The sequence below is a fragment of the Apis cerana genome, linkage group LG14, assembly GCF_029169275.1.
Source record: "Apis cerana isolate GH-2021 linkage group LG14, AcerK_1.0, whole genome shotgun sequence".
NCBI classification, from domain to species: Eukaryota; Metazoa; Arthropoda; class Insecta; order Hymenoptera; family Apidae; genus Apis; species Apis cerana.
This window is the reverse complement of record NC_083865.1, coordinates 6,496,545-6,519,268: the sequence shown is the minus strand read 5'-3', so window position 1 is coordinate 6,519,268 and position 22,724 is coordinate 6,496,545. Positions and strand designations below refer to the sequence as shown.

The 22,724-nt window shown below is 26.6% G+C and overlaps 3 long non-coding RNA genes across 3 annotated transcripts; all 3 read left to right on the top strand.

The window, feature by feature from the left end:
• The first annotated feature begins 5,219 nt into the window (after positions 1-5,219).
• LOC133667229 (uncharacterized) lies at positions 5,220-7,307 on the top strand. Its single transcript, XR_009832533.1, has 3 exons — positions 5,220-5,898; positions 6,123-6,446; positions 6,611-7,307. It is a non-coding gene; the product is annotated as an uncharacterized LOC133667229 (long non-coding RNA).
• A 6,376-nt stretch (positions 7,308-13,683) lies between these two features.
• On the top strand, positions 13,684-22,041 carry LOC133667302 (uncharacterized). Its single transcript, XR_009832671.1, has 4 exons — positions 13,684-14,520; positions 15,461-15,566; positions 20,195-20,216; positions 20,740-22,041. It is a non-coding gene; the product is annotated as an uncharacterized LOC133667302 (long non-coding RNA).
• Positions 16,122-17,166, top strand: LOC133667305 (uncharacterized). The gene is made up of 3 exons (XR_009832674.1): positions 16,122-16,194; positions 16,416-16,737; positions 16,901-17,166. It is a non-coding gene; the product is annotated as an uncharacterized LOC133667305 (long non-coding RNA).
• Positions 22,042-22,724: the final 683 nt, after the last annotated feature.

Genomic DNA, 22,724 nt, shown 5'->3' with positions numbered 1-22,724 from the left:
AATGTTGATATGAAGAGAATTTGTTAGATGTTCAATAGGCAGAGTTAGAAACAAAATGTTTGAATGCTTATATAGATAGGAAATACGAAAAAGAACTTTTAGAATAAGTAAAATGTTAATGTTATATTTTTTATTTAAATTTGTTTCAGGATTTCTTGTTACAGGAACAGAAGATTGTATGATACTGATTAAAGAAAACGTATTTAGAATTAAGTGCATGCACGATCAAGGGTTTATTAAATAAAGTAGTGTATTGTAGAAAAGTAGACACTGTAGATGGGTAAAATGGTGTAACGCTTTTTGGGATGCTTATTTTGCTTATTTTTTTTCTTTTTTTTTTTGCGCACGCTTTTTACTATCGATCATTTTTCATTTTCCTACCGATGGAAATGTAAAATATTGATAGAAAATCTTTTAATTTTAATTTTATCTTCACGTTTAGTCTTCCGCGCCGGGTTCTTTAGAATTCCTTTTGCTGTTTGTTTTGCACAACGATCGAAGGATCTGAACGTTTTGCAAATTTATATCAAAAGGAAGATTTATTTATTATTGATTTTAAATAAATTTTTGCGTAAAGGAGGGTGGATGGGATCGTGGATAGGGTGGGTCTCCAATTCGCAGCACCTCCACGCGGTGAGACCTGGAAAATCATTATTATTTACTATATTCTTCATAATCGTATCCTTGATACAATTATAAATTTTATAGCAAATAAGATGAGCTAATTGGCTGCGCACGCGATTTCAATGATTATTTTTTTTATTTTGTAGTTAGATTATTAGTTAAGATTTATTGAAATAATAGTGATCAAAAGTTTGAACGTTTTGTAAACATACAATGAAAGGAAAATTTATTTGTGAATAAAATAATTTGTGAAAATTATAAAGTGTAAGACTTTTTTTTTCTTTGTGACTTTGAGTGATAATAATTGTGTACGTAATTAGAGTATACTACGCTAGACGGCGTAGCTCTAATCTTTTTTCGGTTCAGAACATATTTTACAAAGTCCTATGAGATGTCGCGTCAATCTATTTCTCGTCCGTATTTCATTTATACGTTAATTTTACGTATGTCACTAATGAAACACGTAGAAAAGAATAAGAAATAAGCAATGAATAGAAATGGTGAATAAAGATAAGATAAGAATTGAACATGAGCACCATCTCTTGCAAGCTAGAAACATCTTTTTAAAGAAATATTTTTCTAGAAGCACTAAGAGATGGCAATAATACTTCATTCTTACCCTACCTTATCCTCTTTGGAGAAAAGTCTTATCCTGTGATTCAATCATTTTTAATTTATAATTGTTGATTTTTGTGTTATATTCTCTTTTTATGTTTTTATGTTTATTTATTGCAATATACAATTTTTATTGTTCAAGTTCAGTTAGATTTAATTAAGTATTATGTTACTTTTTTTTATATGTCTCTTCTAATTCAATTGATATTTACATTAAATCTTTTTTTATGTTTTAACATTCTTTGAATTTCTTTAAATTTTAGATTAAATAATTCTTCCATATTTTTCTTATTCTTTTTGTATATTAGAATGTTCAATTCTTCTCTTATATCTTGCAGCTTTGTTAGATTTCATTAATTGTTATGTTAAATTTCTTTTTTATGCTTTCTTTTTTTTTTTCTTTATTCAATTAACATTATTGTTGTTAAATTCTTTTTTGATGTTTTAGTTTTTTTAGATTTTTGTAATTTTGAGATTAAATTCTTCAGCTATTCAATCTGTTTTAACTTTATAATAATTAATCCTTATGTTGCATTTTCTTCTTATGTGTTTATATATATTTATGTGTTGGCATATTTATTTATTTATTCATTACTTTTATATTACAATATTAAATTCTTTCACATATTGCAATTATATAACAATTAGTTAAATCTTACAATGCTGCAACATATAAAGAAAGAATTTAACATTGTAATACATAAATAATGAATAAAACTCACAAAGAGAGTATAATATAAAAGTTAATTACCATAAAATAAAAAAAATTGAAACATTGGAGAGGAATTTAACCTCAAAGTTAAAAAAAGTCTAAAAGAAATGAAATATAAAAAAAGTATTTAATAGAAATATTATTTAAATTAAAGGAAACATTTAAACAGAAACAACAACAACAAAAATTTGTTTTTTTTATATTTCAGATTTTTTTAGATTTAGATTTTTGTTGACTTTGAAATTAAATTCTTTAGTTATATTTCAGTCTTTTTTTTATTGTATTATAATTAACTTTTATGTTACATTCTCTTCTTATATGTTTATATATATTTATTTATTCATTATTTATATATAAATATATAAAGAATTCATCATTGTGATGCATAAATAATAAAACATAAAAGGAATATAATATAAGAATTAATTGTTATAAAGTAATAAATGAGATAAATAAGATTGAAAAAAATAGGAGAAGAATTTAATCTGAAAATTAAAAAATTTAAAAGAATTGAAACATAAAAAAAGATTTAACAGAAATATTATCATATCAAATATTAACATAAATATTTAATATATATATTTATATTAAATATATATATTGAATCAAGGAAAACATTTGGAAAAAAAAATTATCAAATTTACAATGTTGAATGTTTTTCTTTATGTATGTTTTTTCTAATTTAATTAACACTTTTGTTAAATTTTTTGATGCTTTAGATTTTTAGATTTTTAGATTTAGATTTAAATTTAAATTTTTTTTTAACTTTAAGGTTAAAACGTTCTTCAGTTATGTTTTAACCCCTTTTTTAGTTTATTATAGTTAACTTTTTTATGTTATATTTTCTTCTTATGTTTTTATATTTTGTCATTATTTATATATATCATATTAATAAGTTCTTTTATATGATGCAACATTAACAATTAACTAAATCTTATAATGCTGCAACATATAAAAAATATACTTTACATTGTAATATGTAAATAATGAATAAAACATAATAAGAGATTATAATATAAAAGTTAACTATCATGAAGTAATAAAAGAAAATTAAAATATTGGAGAAGAATTTAACCTCAAAGTTAAAAAAGTCTAAAAGAATTGAAATAAAGAACAAAGATTTAACAGAAATATTATCTAAATCAAGAAAAACGTTTAAACATAATTAAATTTTCTTTTTTATGTATGTTTGTTCTAACTCAAGAACATTTATGTTAAATTCTTTCTTTGTTGTTTTAGGTTTTTGAATTTTTTTTTTTAATTTTGATATAAAATTATTCTCTTATTTCTTTCTTTCTTTTTTATTTTTTATTTTATAGTAATTAACTTTTTGTGTTATATTCTCTTTTAATTTTTTCATTATTCATTATTTATGTACTCTATTATTAATTTATATATATATATATATATTTATTCTTCCAATTAAATTAATTTATGTTTCAAATTTTATTTACATTCTCTACTATTTTTTTTAGATTTATTCACCTTTAATGTTATTTTTCTTTATATTTTAATTCTGTTCAGATTTTGTTTATCCCATTTTAAAGTATCTTACTTGTATTTCAATCTTTCCTAACCTCTTTGAATCTTAGATATATTTTCTCGTTTTTTTTCAGAATTAATTATGTTAAATATTTTTTTCTGCTTTTTCTTTTGTTGATTTTTACATCGACATTGCTCTCTCTTATTTAATATAATTTAATTCCTTAAATTTATTTATTTTAAAGTTAAATTCAATTGTTGTGTTTTGATTATTTTAAATTCGGTTATTAAATTTGTCAAATTCAGTTTTATATTATGTTCTCTTTCTATTTTTTCACTTTTTATGAATTTATTTAAGTTTTTTATTAAATTTCTTTTCTGTTTTTATTTTTGTTTTTACTTTTATTTAAATTTAATTAATTTTTTTATTGAATTCCTTCTTTCCATTATAATTATTCATTATCTTGTTAAATTAGTAATTCTACTAATAATTTTTTTTTCCAATAGGTATATCTTTACAGGATTCCAATTCCACAAGCAACAAAAATTAATTTATGTATTATATTATATTTCAATTTTTCGCGCGATTTTTGAATGAAAAAAATAAGCATTAAGAGCCAGCCAATCAGAACATCCCTTAATTCGAAACGCGGGACGAATAAGTGCGCATCGCAGTGCGCATCGGAGTGCGCAACGCAGTGCGCATCACACTGCGCATGTCGTCAGTCTACAGTTGAAAATTGTGCGAAGTGGATGTGTCGTCGCGAATTCGGATTACGCAGTAAGTTATTTTACTTTTATTATTACCAAATTTATCAATTATTGTTAATTTAGTTTTTCAAATAATCCATTCGGTATAGTGAAAACGAAATTAATTAGTTCTTTGCGTATCTTTGTGTCTTTTCCTTCGATTGTTCATTTTGCGTCTATTGCGTCATTAGTGTCCCGTATCGGAATATTTCGAGACAGAATTTGAAATCATATATTGGTTTTTTTTATGATATAATTTTAATCGTATTACGTACACGTTTATTTTACAATTTCTTGATCTTTATTTTTTATCATTTTAGTCATATTAAAGTAAAAGAACTTTTTTACGGTTTATTACGTATTCATTTCGTGAAGTCGAAGTATCATTCAAGTATAGCATATTTTTCCGAATGTATATATATTGCGTCTTCCCGCGTATATGTTTATTGTTTACTTTTTTTGGTCTATCGTTTATACTTTGCTCGAGGCTAGAAACATTTCTTATGATATTTCACTTCTGAGAAATTGGATTTGTGTTCAAACATGTTTCGACTTGTCGAGCGTATCCCCTCTCCATCTTGTTATTCGATGCGCGAAATCGAAGCGCAAAGTGACATTGTTCGTTGATTCTTAGTGACGATTAGACGTTTGAAATTTTCTCGAGATATATGTTCTATTTATTGCACAGTATTTTAATATTATTATTTTTTTTATACTACTTTTGTTATTATTTGTGCGTTAATTAATACACGTTTATTCAGTATTTTATTCAACATTGTTAGAATTGGTAGTTTTTTGACAATTAAATAATTTTGAATTCCTCGTTCGTATCTCATATATAATTCGAGTGTCGAATTACAAGATGGCTTATATCGTGAGTTTTTATTTGATTTGGTTTATTTTGATACTTTAATATAATCTAATTTCATACATATTATTCATTTACTTAGAAGTTTTGATTTTCTTCTGCGCAGATTTAATTGATAGCGTATGGTAATATTCTCGAAGGCGGGAAAAATCCAATATGGACGCCATGGACGTCTTGGTGACTTTCTTTCGTGGTAAAAATTTTATATTTCGTATGTATAAATTTTTATTCTGTTTTCTTGAATTATTTAATTTAGATTGTTGTTAAGCAATTCATAATAAAATTACGTTCTAGTTAAAGAAAAATGAAAAAATTAAAAATTTATGAGAAAATTTTAATGATTTATCATTGGAAATTAAATTTTAAAATCTGATAAGGAATATTTTATTAAATTTCAGATATTAATAAATAATTGGTAACATTTTTATACGTAATTCATGATTAGTTAAAATGGAAAGGCAATATTTCCAGAACAAATGCTCGATAAGAAGAAGAAAAGTATCAAAAAGATATTTCTTTTTCTTCTATTCCCCATCCCTCTACTAATTTAATGTTAATTTCAGAAAATATTTGTGACCGCGCGCAATGCGGTTAATAGAATCAGTGTTTGCTTCGTCATAGTATTTTGAATATTTTTTAGAGCACAACAGCTCTTATTAAATTTAATTAGAATAATCAAACGCGAAGATAGAATCAGTGTTTGTTCGCCGATTATAATATATACGGACGCGTTATTAGAGTTTCTTATTTTTTATTTTTTTTTTTTATTCTCAATATTCGTTTTCGGCACAGGGTAGAGTCAGTGCTTCTCTCAAGAGAATAAGGCGATCATCCACCACGCGAAGAGGTAAGAAGAATCATTAGATTTTCATTTTTTAGATTTTAATCTTTTACATTAGAATTTCATACTTTTATTATTATTAAAATTTATTAGAAATTTAATTTTTTTTAATTAATATTTGAAGTTAAATATAGTTTTATTTTGTATTACTATTATTACGATTTTAAATAACGAATGTTATATTTTTAAGAAAAAAATTACAATACAATATTTCATATTTTATTTCACAGATGCTGATGATCTTTATGAAGATTTTTGGATTTTAATCTTAAAAAATATTTGTGACCACGTGCAATGTGGTTAGTAGAATCAGTGTTTGCTTCGTTATAGTATTTTGAATATTTTTTTAGAGCACAACAGCTCTTAAATTAAATTTTAATTAGAATGATCAAACGCGAAGATAGAATCAGTGTTTGTTCGCCGATTATAATTTATACGGACGCGTTGTTAACTTCTTATTTTTATTTTTTTTTATTTTAAATATTCGTTTTCGGCACAGGGTAGAGTCAGTGCTTCTCTCAAGAGAATAAGGCGATCATCCATCACGCGAAGAGGTAATTACGCTTTTATATATCTAAATTTTTATTCTTCTAAATAGAAATTAACTGGAATTTTAATATCATTATTACATGTTGTATATTTAATAGTTTCCTATTTTAATTTTTGAATTTTTTCAAGTAATCAGAACCGTGTTTTTAATTATGATATTTTGTCACAGATTTCTTCTACCTGATGACTTCCTGATGTACCTGATGGGCTACGGTAACAGTGAAGGCGTTCGTCGCATCATATGGTGAGTCGCATGCTTTTTGGTTCCTCCGGTCATTCAACCATGTCGTAGGATGAAAGATCCGAATCGACACGAGTGACTGGTTGTATACGTAGAATTTTGCACGAGCACAATGACCGCGGATATTTATTTATAATAATTATCCGCGAGTAGTAACGATTATTTCTTTTGTGTTTTATTTATTAGTTCAGGCTAGGGTCTTCTTACGCTTCGCGTTTTTGATTAATATAAAATGTTTAGTAATTTTAATAATGCCAAAACATATAATAATTATTATTATATAATTATCAGTGTAATACAATAATTAGTTTGAATTTTTTTAATTCAAAATCCTTCAGAATAACATTTTAAGTTATTTGATCAATTTGATTATTGTGATTGTCACATAATTTCATATAACTTCAATATGATTTACAACAACTGGTAGATAGTAAATTTTTCAATTTTTATTCGTACAAATATGAAGTAAATTTTGTGTAAGAAGACATTTCGCGACAGGTAGATTTTAGAATCAGAGCAATAAGTTTTGAATATTGTTCTTGTGATTTTGAAAATATGCTCTGATGAAGGAATCGCCTGAGGGTATTTCTATTAATATTTATATTAAATTGCAATGAATTCTAATTCCTTTTAATTAATTCAATATTAAAAATTTAATATTCAATAATTTGTTCAATAATTAATGAAATAAAATATGAAATAGAGTCACAAATAATTTGAAATATAATAAAAATTTGAAATATATAATATAGTTTATATAATTATACAATTTGAAATATATAATGCAAAGTCAAAGAATATTAGCCCGTTAGATACAAAATGGATATATTAATATCTTTTTAGCTCAGGATTTTCAGGTTTAACCCTTTCCATGTTCATTGCCAGGAACTCACTCACGTGCCCAGGTGTTACTTGAGTGAGAGAGAGGCAATGGGTATGATGATCTTAGCTCATAAGTTAATACAAATTTTTTAGCGACTGACGATGCGTTAGTGTATCGTGCACGACGTAATTTCCACATTGTGTGTGTATGGTTAGGCTGTGGAATTGCGTCGTTCCAATTATTATTTCTTTCACTGTTCAATCACAATTTGCAATCACATTCGCAATTAAATATTGCGAATAAGTAATAAATAGTAAGATTAATTTTTAATCTCAAATTACAATAATTGTACAATTTTGGTTTATAATAATGGTTACAATAATGGTAACATTTAATCTGGTGATTAGTATTTTAAAAAATGTTACGTATTCATAAATATTCACAATTAAAATATAGATACACGCGTTTTTATCGCGTTTCACGCAATGGTCACTAGCTATCGTCAGTCGATTTCAGGAAAATGGTACGTAAAGTTAGAGTATGCGAGTAGTGTGCCAAGCTCGGGTGTCGGAGGCGTCCCGGGACGTTTTCCCTAGTGTAGGCTTTTGCGCCCGAGTGTTATGTGTGAGAATCGTGGAATGAATGTGTTGGTATGCCTGTTTTGCCAAATTTTTTTAAATATAGGGCTAGGTAGGATAGGTAGTATACTTCTGGTGTGTCTGTTAATTATAAGTAGGTAGGGCCGGGCAGGTTGTCACAGTCTCCGATCGGGTAGGCGCGTTTTCGCGTGACAATCTGTTTCAGGAAATAAAATTTGAGAAATCGAGAGCGAAGCTGAAACGAATGGATGACAATGCCATTCGTCTCTGGTTTTGCTCGTCGAGTTTTCGAATTTCGCGGTCGCGGTCGTGATTTGCTTTCGAAACGAACGTTGCGCTCGAGATTCTGTGCATGTACGGAGAACGATCATTGCGATTGTTGGTCGTCCATGTGCACTTAGCTTACGCGATTTAGTCCTTTTTTTTTCTTTTCTTTGGTTTGCGATTAGTGAATCTCGAGCCTAGATTTAAGTTTCAGCGGGTATTGCACCCGAAGAAAGAAGACCGAAGAGGCCCGACAAACTGTCACGAAGAGGGCTGCAACGAATGATTTCTCATTTTTGAATTTTATCTGGATCCAAAGAATGGGAAGTCATTGTTACTACTTTGTCATTGTGCTCGTTTTAGTAATACGTAGTATATGTTGTTGTATCGTATCTGGCCAATTTGCATGCTGGCCCATCGTTCATCCAATCATCTTGGGCAAATCGCGGTTTTGCATTAGTGTTGCGAATGATAAATAACGGGTTGAATTAGAGTTGCGACAAAATGATAATCGCGTTTACTATTAGCGTTGCGTTGAAAAGAATATCGCGATTGCTTTTAATTATTTTCATTATGAATTAGTCTATTTTTTTATTATTTTTTTTTTAATATAAATTTGATTTTATTCTTTAATATAATTACGATTTATGATGTCGTGATATATGAAAAGTAGTTTTTTAAATTTAAAGAATAATAGTAAATTTTATATTAAATTCATTTGAAGAATTAGTGTTGCGTTGATGAAATATCGCGTTTTTTATAGTAGTGTTGCGTCTATTTACCCAAATTGCCCATATTTCTTCCACTTGGACTGTGGAAGTACGTTCCAGTTCCTGAATCACCTATTACAGCCAAAAAGACTGTACAAAGGGTGATTGTACGACAGCAGTCTCTGATTATGGCTGCAATCTTCCGCTATTAGTGTTGCGTTTATAATAAATTATGAGTGCATAAATTAATTAATTTATTAGAGTTTCGTATATGTTTTCGCGAATCTTTTATCTTTTTTTTTTATTTTTTTCTTTTTTATTGATGAAGAAATGCATTAAAAATATAATAAAGCACTCTTCGCGTTTTCTTTTGAGATTTTAATATATTAGTGTTGCGAAATAAAAAAAATTCCACTCACGGTTTGTTCGGATTTACATTGAGTGGATAATTATTTTGGTAACCCTTCTGGTTACCTTTTTGTCGTTTTTCTCTTTTCAGCATCCCCCTTATTAAGAGCATTTGTTTATTGTTAAAAATGTTTTTATTCTTTTTATCGATGAATATCTTTCATTTAAAATCACGAATTGTTTAACAACATTTTGATAATTTGATTTTTTTTTTTTAATATTTTTTTTATTCCTAGATGTAAATTATTTTTTAATTACTAATCCAATAATTGAGTTTGTTACAGGTATGAATTGAAGAAAATAAACAAGAAAAAATAGATACGAAATAATGTGTGATTCTCATTTGCTATAAATTAATTACCTTTATTATTGTTGTTATTTCACTAATTCTGTTGTTCACTAATTCTGTTCATAATCTGTTTCAGGAATTTTCTTCAGCTTTCAATGGTACGGATTACTTCATCATCATCAATTCGTTTTATATTAGGTAGAGGGTAGATCGTAGACGAAACATTTAGCTTTTTGATAAATGGGATTTATAAACGATGTTCTTTTCTTCTTCTTCTTTTTATTATTAAAAAAAGCAACCTCGCTTTTCCCACTCTGATTCGTTTTCCAAACAAATATTCCCTATTTTTCAAGGCAATATGATCATTTTGCCATCCTTAATTCCTCAATTTCCTCACTATAAACAAGTACTTGATACTTGATTTTGCATTAGTGACTTTGTTCACTAACCATCATTAGTATGTACTGATCTCCTCTTGCGGTTTCATGTCATTTCATAAATTTTTTGAAAATTGTGTGTCTTCAATGAGTATGAATGTTGATATGAAGAGAATTTGTTAGATGTTCAATAGGCAGAGTTAGAAACAAAATGTTTGAATGCTTATATAGATAGGAAATACGAAAAAGAACTTTTAGAATAAGTAAAATGTTAATGTTATATTTTTATTTAAATTTGTTTCAGGATTTCTTGTTACAGGAACAGAAGATTGTATGATACTGATTAAAGAAAACGTATTTAGAATTAAGTGCATGCACGATCAAGGGTTTATTAAATAAAGTAGTGTATTGTAGAAAAGTAGACACTGTAGATGGGTAAAATGGTGTAACGCTTTTTGGGATGCTTATTTTGCTTATTTTTTTTCTTTTTTTTTTGCGCACGCTTTTTACTATCGATCATTTTTCATTTTCCTACCGATGGAAATGTAAAATATTGATAGAAAATCTTTTAATTTTAATTTTATCTTCACGTTTAGTCTTCCGCGCCGGGTTCTTTAGAATTCCTTTTGCTGTTTGTTTTGCACAACGATCGAAGGATCTGAACGTTTTGCAAATTTATATCAAAAGGAAGATTTATTTATTATTGATTTTAAATAAATTTTTGCGTAAAGGAGGGTGGATGGGATCGTGGATAGGGTGGGTCTCCAATTCGCAGCACCTCCACGCGGTGAGACCTGGAAAATCATTATTATTTACTATATTCTTCATAATCGTATCCTTGATACAATTATAAATTTTATAGCAAATAAGATGAGCTAATTGGCTGCGCACGCGATTTCAATGATTATTTTTTTTATTTTGTAGTTAGATTATTAGTTAAGATTTATTGAAATAATAGTGATCAAAAGTTTGAACGTTTTGTAAACATACAATGAAAGGAAAATTTATTTGTGAATAAAATAATTTGTGAAAATTATAAAGTGTAAGACTTTTTTTTTCTTTGTGACTTTGAGTGATAATAATTGTGTACGTAATTAGAGTATACTACGCTAGACGGCGTAGCTCTAATCTTTTTTCGGTTCAGAACATATTTTACAAAGTCCTATGAGATGTCGCGTCAATCTATTTCTCGTCCGTATTTCATTTATACGTTAATTTTACGTATGTCACTAATGAAACACGTAGAAAAGAATAAGAAATAAGCAATGAATAGAAATGGTGAATAAAGATAAGATAAGAATTGAACATGAGCACCATCTCTTGCAAGCTAGAAACATCTTTTTAAAGAAATATTTTTCTAGAAGCACTAAGAGATGGCAATAATACTTCATTCTTACCCTACCTTATCCTCTTTGGAGAAAAGTCTTATCCTGTGATTCAATCATTTTTAATTTATAATTGTTGATTTTTGTGTTATATTCTCTTTTTATGTTTTTATGTTTATTTATTGCAATATACAATTTTTATTGTTCAAGTTCAGTTAGATTTAATTAAGTATTATGTTACTTTTTTTTATATATGTCTCTTCTAATTCAATTGATATTTACATTAAATCTTTTTTATGTTTTAACATTCTTTGAATTTCTTTAAATTTTAGATTAAATAATTCTTCCATATTTTTCTTATTCTTTTTGTATATTAGAATGTTCAATTCTTCTCTTATATCTTGCAGCTTTGTTAGATTTCATTAATTGTTATGTTAAATTTCTTTTTTATGCTTTCTTTTTTTTTTTCTTTATTCAATTAACATTATTGTTGTTAAATTCTTTTTTGATGTTTTAGTTTTTTTAGATTTTTGTAATTTTGAGATTAAATTCTTCAGCTATTCAATCTGTTTTAACTTTATAATAATTAATCCTTATGTTGCATTTTCTTCTTATGTGTTTATATATATTTATGTGTTGGCATATTTATTTATTTATTCATTACTTTTATATTACAATATTAAATTCTTTCACATATTGCAATTATATAACAATTAGTTAAATCTTACAATGCTGCAACATATAAAGAAAGAATTTAACATTGTAATACATAAATAATGAATAAAACTCACAAAGAGAGTATAATATAAAAGTTAATTACCATAAAATAAAAAAAATTGAAACATTGGAGAGGAATTTAACCTCAAAGTTAAAAAAAGTCTAAAAGAAATGAAATATAAAAAAGTATTTAATAGAAATATTATTTAAATTAAAGGAAACATTTAAACAGAAACAACAACAACAAAAATTTGTTTTTTTTATATTTCAGATTTTTTTTTAGATTTAGATTTTTGTTGACTTTGAAATTAAATTCTTTAGTTATATTTCAGTCTTTTTTTATTGTATTATAATTAACTTTTATGTTACATTCTCTTCTTATATGTTTATATATATTTATTTATTCATTATTTATATATAAATATATAAAGAATTCATCATTGTGATGCATAAATAATAAAACATAAAAAGGGAATATAATATAAGAATTAATTGTTATAAAGTAATAAATGAGATAAATAAGATTGAAAAAAATAGGAGAAGAATTTAATCTGAAAATTAAAAAATTTAAAAGAATTGAAACATAAAAAAAGATTTAACAGAAATATTATCATATCAAATATTAACATAAATATTTAATATATATATTTATATTAAATATATATATTGAATCAAGGAAAACATTTGGAAAAAAAAATTATCAAATTTACAATGTTGAATGTTTTTCTTTATGTATGTTTTTTCTAATTTAATTAACACTTTTGTTAAATTTTTTGATGCTTTAGATTTTTAGATTTTTAGATTTAGATTTAAATTTAAATTTTTTAACTTTAAGGTTAAAACGTTCTTCAGTTATGTTTTAACCCCTTTTTTAGTTTATTATAGTTAACTTTTTTATGTTATATTTTCTTCTTATGTTTTTATATTTTGTCATTATTTATATATATCATATTAATAAGTTCTTTTATATGATGCAACATTAACAATTAACTAAATCTTATAATGCTGCAACATATAAAAAATATACTTTACATTGTAATATGTAAATAATGAATAAAACATAATAAGAGATTATAATATAAAAGTTAACTATCATGAAGTAATAAAAGAAAATTAAAATATTGGAGAAGAATTTAACCTCAAAGTTAAAAAGTCTAAAAGAATTGAAATAAAGAACAAAGATTTAACAGAAATATTATCTAAATCAAGAAAAACGTTTAAACATAATTAAATTTTCTTTTTTATGTATGTTTGTTCTAACTCAAGAACATTTATGTTAAATTCTTTCTTTGTTGTTTTAGGTTTTTGAATTTTTTTTTAATTTTGATATAAAATTATTCTCTTATTTCTTTCTTTCTTTTTATTTTTTATTTTATAGTAATTAACTTTTTGTGTTATATTCTCTTTTAATTTTTTCATTATTCATTATTTATGTACTCTATTATTAATTTATATATATATATATATATATTTATTCTTCCAATTAAATTAATTTATGTTTCAAATTTTATTTACATTCTCTACTATTTTTTTTAGATTTATTCACCTTTAATGTTATTTTTTCTTTATATTTTAATTCTGTTCAGATTTTGTTTATCCCATTTTAAAGTATCTTACTTGTATTTCAATCTTTCCTAACCTCTTTGAATCTTAGATATATTTTCTCGTTTTTTTTCAGAATTAATTATGTTAAATATTTTTTTCTGCTTTTTCTTTTGTTGATTTTTACATCGACATTGCTCTCTCTTATTTAATATAATTTAATTCCTTAAATTTATTTATTTTAAAGTTAAATTCAATTGTTGTGTTTTGATTATTTTAAATTCGGTTATTAAATTTGTCAAATTCAGTTTTATATTATGTTCTCTTTCTATTTTTTCACTTTTTATGAATTTATTTAAGTTTTTTATTAAATTTCTTTTCTGTTTTTATTTTTGTTTTTACTTTTATTTAAATTTAATTAATTTTTTTATTGAATTCCTTCTTTCCATTATAATTATTCATTATCTTGTTAAATTAGTAATTCTACTAATAATTTTTTTTTTCCAATAGGTATATCTTTACAGGATTCCAATTCCACAAGCAACAAAAATTAATTTATGTATTATATTATATTTCAATTTTTCGCGCGATTTTTGAATGAAAAAAATAAGCATTAAGAGCCAGCCAATCAGAACATCCCTTAATTCGAAACGCGGGACGAATAAGTGCGCATCGCAGTGCGCATCGGAGTGCGCAACGCAGTGCGCATCACACTGCGCATGTCGTCAGTCTACAGTTGAAAATTGTGCGAAGTGGATGTGTCGTCGCGAATTCGGATTACGCAGTAAGTTATTTTACTTTTATTATTACCAAATTTATCAATTATTGTTAATTTAGTTTTTCAAATAATCCATTCGGTATAGTGAAAACGAAATTAATTAGTTCTTTGCGTATCTTTGTGTCTTTTCCTTCGATTGTTCATTTTGCGTCTATTGCGTCATTAGTGTCCCGTATCGGAATATTTCGAGACAGAATTTGAAATCATATATTGGTTTTTTTTATGATATAATTTTAATCGTATTACGTACGTTTATTTTACAATTTCTTGATCTTTATTTTTTATCATTTTAGTCATATTAAAGTAAAAGAACTTTTTTACGGTTTATTACGTATTCATTTCGTGAAGTCGAAGTATCATTCAAGTATAGCATATTTTTCCGAATGTATATATATTGCGTCTTCCCGCGTATATGTTTATTGTTTACTTTTTTTGGTCTATCGTTTATACTTTGCTCGAGGCTAGAAACATTTCTTATGATATTTCACTTCTGAGAAATTGGATTTGTGTTCAAACATGTTTCGACTTGTCGAGCGTATCCCCTCTCCATCTTGTTATTCGATGCGCGAAATCGAAGCGCAAAGTGACATTGTTCGTTGATTCTTAGTGACGATTAGACGTTTGAAATTTTCTCGAGATATATGTTCTATTTATTGCACAGTATTTTAATATTATTATTTTTTTTATACTACTTTTGTTATTATTTGTGCGTTAATTAATACACGTTTATTCAGTATTTTATTCAACATTGTTAGAATTGGTAGTTTTTGACAATTAAATAATTTTGAATTCCTCGTTCGTATCTCATATATAATTCGAGTGTCGAATTACAAGATGGCTTATATCGTGAGTTTTTATTTGATTTGGTTTATTTTGATACTTTAATATAATCTAATTTCATACATATTATTCATTTACTTAGAAGTTTTGATTTTCTTCTGCGCAGATTTAATTGATAGCGTATGGTAATATTCTCGAAGGCGGGAAAAAATCCAATATGGACGCCATGGACGTCTTGGTGACTTTCTTTCGTGGTAAAAATTTTATATTTCGTATGTATAAATTTTTATTCTGTTTTCTTGAATTATTTAATTTAGATTGTTGTTAAGCAATTCATAATAAAATTACGTTCTAGTTAAAGAAAAATGAAAAATTAAAAATTTATGAGAAAATTTTAATGATTTATCATTGGAAATTAAATTTTAAAATCTGATAAGGAATATTTTATTAAATTTCAGATATTAATAAATAATTGGTAACATTTTTATACGTAATTCATGATTAGTTAAAATGGAAAGGCAATATTTCCAGAACAAATGCTCGATAAGAAGAAGAAAAGTATCAAAAGATATTTCTTTTCTTCTATTCCCCATCCCTCTACTAATTTAATGTTAATTTCAGAAAATATTTGTGACCGCGCGCAATGCGGTTAATAGAATCAGTGTTTGCTTCGTCATAGTATTTTGAATATTTTTAGAGCACAACAGCTCTTATTAAATTTAATTAGAATAATCAAACGCGAAGATAGAATCAGTGTTTGTTCGCCGATTATAATATATACGGACGCGTTATTAGAGTTTCTTATTTTTATTTTTTTTTATTTTAAATATTCGTTTTCGGCACAGGGTAGAGTCAGTGCTTCTCTCAAGAGAATAAGGCGATCATCCACCACGCGAAGAGGTAAGAAGAATCATTAGATTTTCATTTTTAGATTTTAATCTTTTACATTAGAATTTCATACTTTTATTATTATTAAAATTTATTAGAAATTTAATTTTTTTATTAATATTTGAAGTTAAATATAGTTTTATTTTGTATTACTATTATTACGATTTTAAATAACGAATGTTATATTTTTAAGAAAAAAATTACAATACAATATTTCATATTTTATTTCACAGATGCTGATGATCTTTATGAAGATTTTTGGATTTTAATCTTAAAAAATATTTGTGACCACGTGCAATGTGGTTAGTAGAATCAGTGTTTGCTTCGTTATAGTATTTTGAATATTTTTTTAGAGCACAACAGCTCTTAAATTAAATTTTAATTAGAATGATCAAACGCGAAGATAGAATCAGTGTTTGTTCGCCGATTATAATTTATACGGACGCGTTGTTAACTTCTTATTTTTATTTTTTTATTTTAAATATTCGTTTTCGGCACAGGGTAGAGTCAGTGCTTCTCTCAAGAGAATAAGGCGATCATCCATCACGCGAAGAGGTAATTACGCTTTTATATATCTAAATTTTTATTCTTCTAAATAGAAATTAACTGGAATTTTAATATCATTATTACATGTTGTATATTTAATAGTTTCCTATTTTAATTTTTGAATTTTTCAAGTAATCAGAACCGTGTTTTTAATTATGATATTTTGTCACAGATTTCTTCTACCTGATGACTTCCTGATGTACCTGATGGGCTACGGTAACAGTGAAGGCGTTCGTCGCATCATATGGTGAGTCGCATGCTTTTTGGTTCCTCCGGTCATTCAACCATGTCGTAGGATGAAAGATCCGAATCGACACGAGTGACTGGTTGTATACGTAGAATTTTGCACGAGCACAATGACCGCGGATATTTATTTATAATAATTATCCGCGAGTAGTAACGATTATTTCTTTTGTGTTTTATTTATTAGTTCAGGCTAGGGTCTTCTTACGCTTCGCGTTTTGATTAATATAAAATGTTTAGTAATTTTAATAATGCCAAAACATATAATAATTATTATTATATAATTATCAGTGTAATACAATAATTAGTTTGAATTTTTTAATTCAAAATCCTTCAGAATAACATTTTAAGTTATTTGATCAATTTGATTATTGTGATTGTCACATAATTTCATATAACTTCAATATGATTTACAACAACTGGTAGATAGTAAATTTTTCAATTTTTATTCGTACAAATATGAAGTAAATTTTGTGTAAGAAGACATTTCGCGACAGGTAGATTTTAGAATCAGAGCAATAAGTTTTGAATATTGTTCTTGTGATTTTGAAAATATGCTCTGATGAAGGAATCGCCTGAGGGTATTTCTATTAATATTTATATTAAATTGCAATGAATTCTAATTCCTTTTTAATTAATTCAATATTAAAAATTTAATATTCAATAATTTGTTCAATAATTAATGAAATAAAATATGAAATAGAGTCACAAATAATTTGAAATATAATAAAAATTTGAAATATATAATATAGTTTATATAATTATACAATTTGAAATATATAATGCAAAGTCAAAGAATATTAGCCCGTTAGATACAAAATGGATATATTAATATCTTTTTAGCTCAGGATTTTCAGGTTTAACCCTTTCCATGTTCATTGCCAGGAACTCACTCACGTGCCCAGGTGTTACTTGAGTGAGAGAGAGGCAATGGGTATGATGATCTTAGCTCATAAGTTAATACAAATTTTTAGCGACTGACGATGCGTTAGTGTATCGTGCACGACGTAATTTCCACATTGTGTGTGTATGGTTAGGCTGTGGAATTGCGTCGTTCCAATTATTATTTCTTTCACTGTTCAATCACAATTTGCAATCACATTCGCAATTAAATATTGCGAATAAGTAATAAATAGTAAGATTAATTTTTAATCTCAAATTACAATAATTGTACAATTTTGGTTTATAATAATGGTTACAATAATGGTAACATTTAATCTGGTGATTAGTATTTTAAAAAATGTTACGTATTCATAAATATTCACAATTAAAATATAGATACACGCGTTTTTATCGCGTTTCACGCAATGGTCACTAGCTATCGTCAGTCGATTTCAGGAAAATGGTACGTAAAGTTAGAGTATGCGAGTAGTGTGCCAAGCTCGGGTGTCGGAGGCGTCCCGGGACGTTTTCCTAGTGTAGGCTTTTGCGCCCGAGTGTTATGTGTGAGAATCGTGGAATGAATGTGTTGGTATGCCTGTTTTGCCAAATTTTTTTAAATATAGGGCTAGGTAGGATAGGTAGTATACTTCTGGTGTGTCTGTTAATTATAAGTAGGTAGGGCCGGGCAGGTTGTCACAGTCTCCGATCGGGTAGGCGCGTTTTCGCGTGACAATCTGTTTCAGGAAATAAAATTTGAGAAATCGAGAGCGAAGCTGAAACGAATGGATGACAATGCCATTCGTCTCTGGTTTTGCTCGTCGAGTTTTCGAATTTCGCGGTCGCGGTCGTGATTTGCTTTCGAAACGAACGTTGCGCTCGAGATTCTGTGCATGTACGGAGAACGATCATTGCGATTGTTGGTCGTCCATGTGCACTTAGCTTACGCGATTTAGTCCTTTTTTTTTCTTTTTTTCTTTGGTTTGCGATTAGTGAATCTCGAGCCTAGATTTAAGTTTCAGCGGGTATTGCACCCGAAGAAAGAAGACCGAAGAGGCCCGACAAACTGTCACGAAGAGGGCTGCAACGAATGATTTCTCATTTTTTGAATTTTATCTGGATCCAAAGAATGGGAAGTCATTGTTACTACTTTGTCATTGTGCTCGTTTTAGTAATACGTAGTATATGTTGTTGTATCGTATCTGGCCAATTTGCATGCTGGCCCATCGTTCATCCAATCATCTTGGGCAAATCGCGGTTTTGCATTAGTGTTGCGAATGATAAATAACGGGTTGAATTAGAGTTGCGACAAAATGATAATCGCGTTTACTATTAGCGTTGCGTTGAAAAGAATATCGCGATTGCTTTTAATTATTTTCATTATGAATTAGTCTATTTTTTTATTATTATTTTTTTAATATAAATTTGATTTTATTCTTTAATATAATTACGATTTATGATGTCGTGATATATGAAAAGTAGTTTTTTAAATTTAAAGAATAATAGTAAATTTTATATTAAATTCATTTGAAGAATTAGTGTTGCGTTGATGAAATATCGCGTTTTTATAGTAGTGTTGCGTCTATTTACCCAAATTGCCCATATTTCTTCCACTTGGACTGTGGAAGTACGTTCCAGTTCCTGAATCACCTATTACAGCCAGACTGTACAAAGGGTGATTGTACGACAACAATCTCTGATTATGGCTGCAATCTTCCGCTATTAGTGTTGCGTTTATAATAAGTTAACAGTGCATAAATTAATTAATTTATTAGAGTTTCGTATATGTTTTTCGCGAATCTTTTATCTTTTTTTATTTTTTTCTTTTTATTGATGAAGAAATGCATTAAAAATATAATAAGCACTCTTCGCGTTTTTCTTTTGAGATTTTAATATATTAGTGTTGCGAAGAAATAAAAAGAATTCCACTCACGATTTGTTCGGTTTGTTGAGTGGATAATTATTTTAGTAACCCTTCTGGTTACCTTTTTGTCATTTTTCTCTTTCAGCATCCCCCTTATTAAGAGCATTTGTTTATTGTTAAAAAATGTTTTTATTCTTTTTATCGATGAATATCTTTCATTTAAAATCACGAATTGTTTAACAACATTTTGATAATTTGATTTTTTTTTATTTAATATTTTTTTATTCCTAGATGTAAATTATTTTTTAATTACTAATCCAATAATTGAGTTTGTTACAGGTATGAATTGAAGAAAATAAACAAGAAAAAATAGATACGAAATAATGTGTGATTCTCATTTGCTATAAATTAATTACCTTTATTATTGTTGTTATTTCACTAATTCTGTTGTTCACTAATTCTGTTCATAATCTGTTTCAGGAATTTTCTTCAGCTTTCAATGGTACGGATTACTTCATCATCATCAATTCGTTTTATATTAGGTAGAGGGTAGATCGTAGACGAAACATTTAGCTTTTTGATAAATGGGATTTATAAACGATGTTCTTTTCTTCTTCTTCTTTTTATTATTAAAAAAAGCAACCTCGCTTTTCCCACTCTGATTCGTTTTCCAAACAAATATTCCCTATTTTTCAAGGCAATATGATCATTTTGCCATCCTTAATTCCTCAATTTCCTCACTATAAACAAGTACTTGATACTTGATTTTGCATTAGTGACTTTGTTCACTAACCATCATTAGTATGTACTGATCTCCTCTTGCGGTTTCATGTCATTTCATAAATTTTTGAAAATTGTGTGTCTTCAATGAGTATGAATGTTGATATGAAGAGAATTTGTTAGATGTTCAATAGGCAGAGTTAGAAACAAAATGTTTGAATGCTTATATAGATAGGAAATACGAAAAAGAACTTTTAGAATAAGTAAAATGTTAATGTTATATTTTTTATTTAAATTTGTTTCAGGATTTCTTGTTACAGGAACAGAAGATTGTATGATACTGATTAAAGAAAACGTATTTAGAATTAAGTGCATGCACGATCAAGGGTTTATTAAATAAAGTAGTGTATTGTAGAAAAGTAGACACTGTAGATGGGTAAAATGGTGTAACGCTTTTTGGGATGCTTATTTTGCTTATTTTTTTTCTTTTTTTTTGCGCACGCTTTTTACTATCGATCATTTTTCATTTTCCTACCGATGGAAATGTAAAATATTGATAGAAAATCTTTTAATTTTAATTTTATCTTCACGTTTAGTCTTCCGCGCCGGGTTCTTTAGAATTCCTTTTGCTGTTTGTTTTGCACAACGATCGAAGGATCTGAACGTTTTGCAAATTTATATCAAAAGGAAGATTTATTTATTATTGATTTTAAATAAATTTTTGCGTAAAGGAGGGTGGATGGGATCGTGGATAGGGTGGGTCTCCAATTCGCAGCACCTCCACGCGGTGAGACCTGGAAAATCATTATTATTTACTATATTCTTCATAATCGTATCCTTGATACAATTATAAATTTTATAGCAAATAAGATGAGCTAATTGGCTGCGCACGCGATTTCAATGATTATTTTTTTTATTTTGTAGTTAGATTATTAGTTAAGATTTATTGAAATAATAGTGATCAAAAGTTTGAACGTTTTGTAAACATACAATGAAAGGAAAATTTATTTGTGAATAAAATAATTTGTGAAAATTATAAAGTGTAAGATTTTTTTTTTTCTTTGTGACTTTGAGTGATAATAATTGTGTACGTAATTAGAGTATACTACGCTAGACGGCGTAGCTCTAATCTTTTTTCGGTTCAGAACATATTTTACAAAGTCCTATGAGATGTCGCGTCAATCTATTTCTCGTCCGTATTTCATTTATACGTTAATTTTACGTATGTCACTAATGAAACACGTGGAAAAGAATAAGAAATAAGCAATGAATAGAAATGGTGAATAAAGATAAGATAAGAATTGAACATGAGCACCATCTCTTGCAAGCTAGAAACATCTTTTTAAAGAAATATTTTTCTAGAAGCACTAAGAGATGGCAATAATACTTCATTCTTACCCTACCTTATCCTCTTTGGAGAAAAGTCTTATCCTGTGATTCAATCATTTTTAATTTATAATTGTTGATTTTTGTGTTATATTCTCTTTTTATGTTTTTATGTTTATTTATTGCAATATACAATTTTTATTGTTCAAGTTCAGTTAGATTTAATTAAGTATTATGTTACTTTTTTTTATATATGTCTCTTCTAATTCAATTGATATTTACATTAAATCTTTTTTTTATGTTTTAACATGTTTTATACATTTTATGTTTCTTTGAATTTCTTTAAATTTTAGATTAAATAATTCTTCCATATTTTTCTTATTCTTTTTGTATATTAGAATGTTCAATTCTTCTCTTATATCTTGCAGCTTTGTTAGATTTCATTAATTGTTATGTTAAATTTCTTTTTTATGCTTTCTTTTTTTTTTTCTTTATTCAATTAACATTATTGTTGTTAAATTCTTTTTTGATGTTTTAGTTTTTTTAGATTTTTGTAATTTTGAGATTAAATTCTTCAGCTATTCAATCTGTTTTAACTTTATAATAATTAATCCTTATGTTGCATTTTCTTCTTATGTGTTTATATATATTTATGTGTTGGCATATTTATTTATTTATTCATTACTTTTATATTACAATATTAAATTCTTTCACATATTGCAATTATATAACAATTAGTTAAATCTTACAATGCTGCAACATATAAAGAAAGAATTTAACATTGTAATACATAAATAATGAATAAAACTCACAAAGAGAGTATAATATAAAAGTTAATTACCATAAAATAAAAAAAATTGAAACATTGGAGAGGAATTTAACCTCAAAGTTAAAAAAAGTCTAAAAGAAATGAAATATAAAAAAAGTATTTAATAGAAATATTATTTAAATTAAAGGAAACATT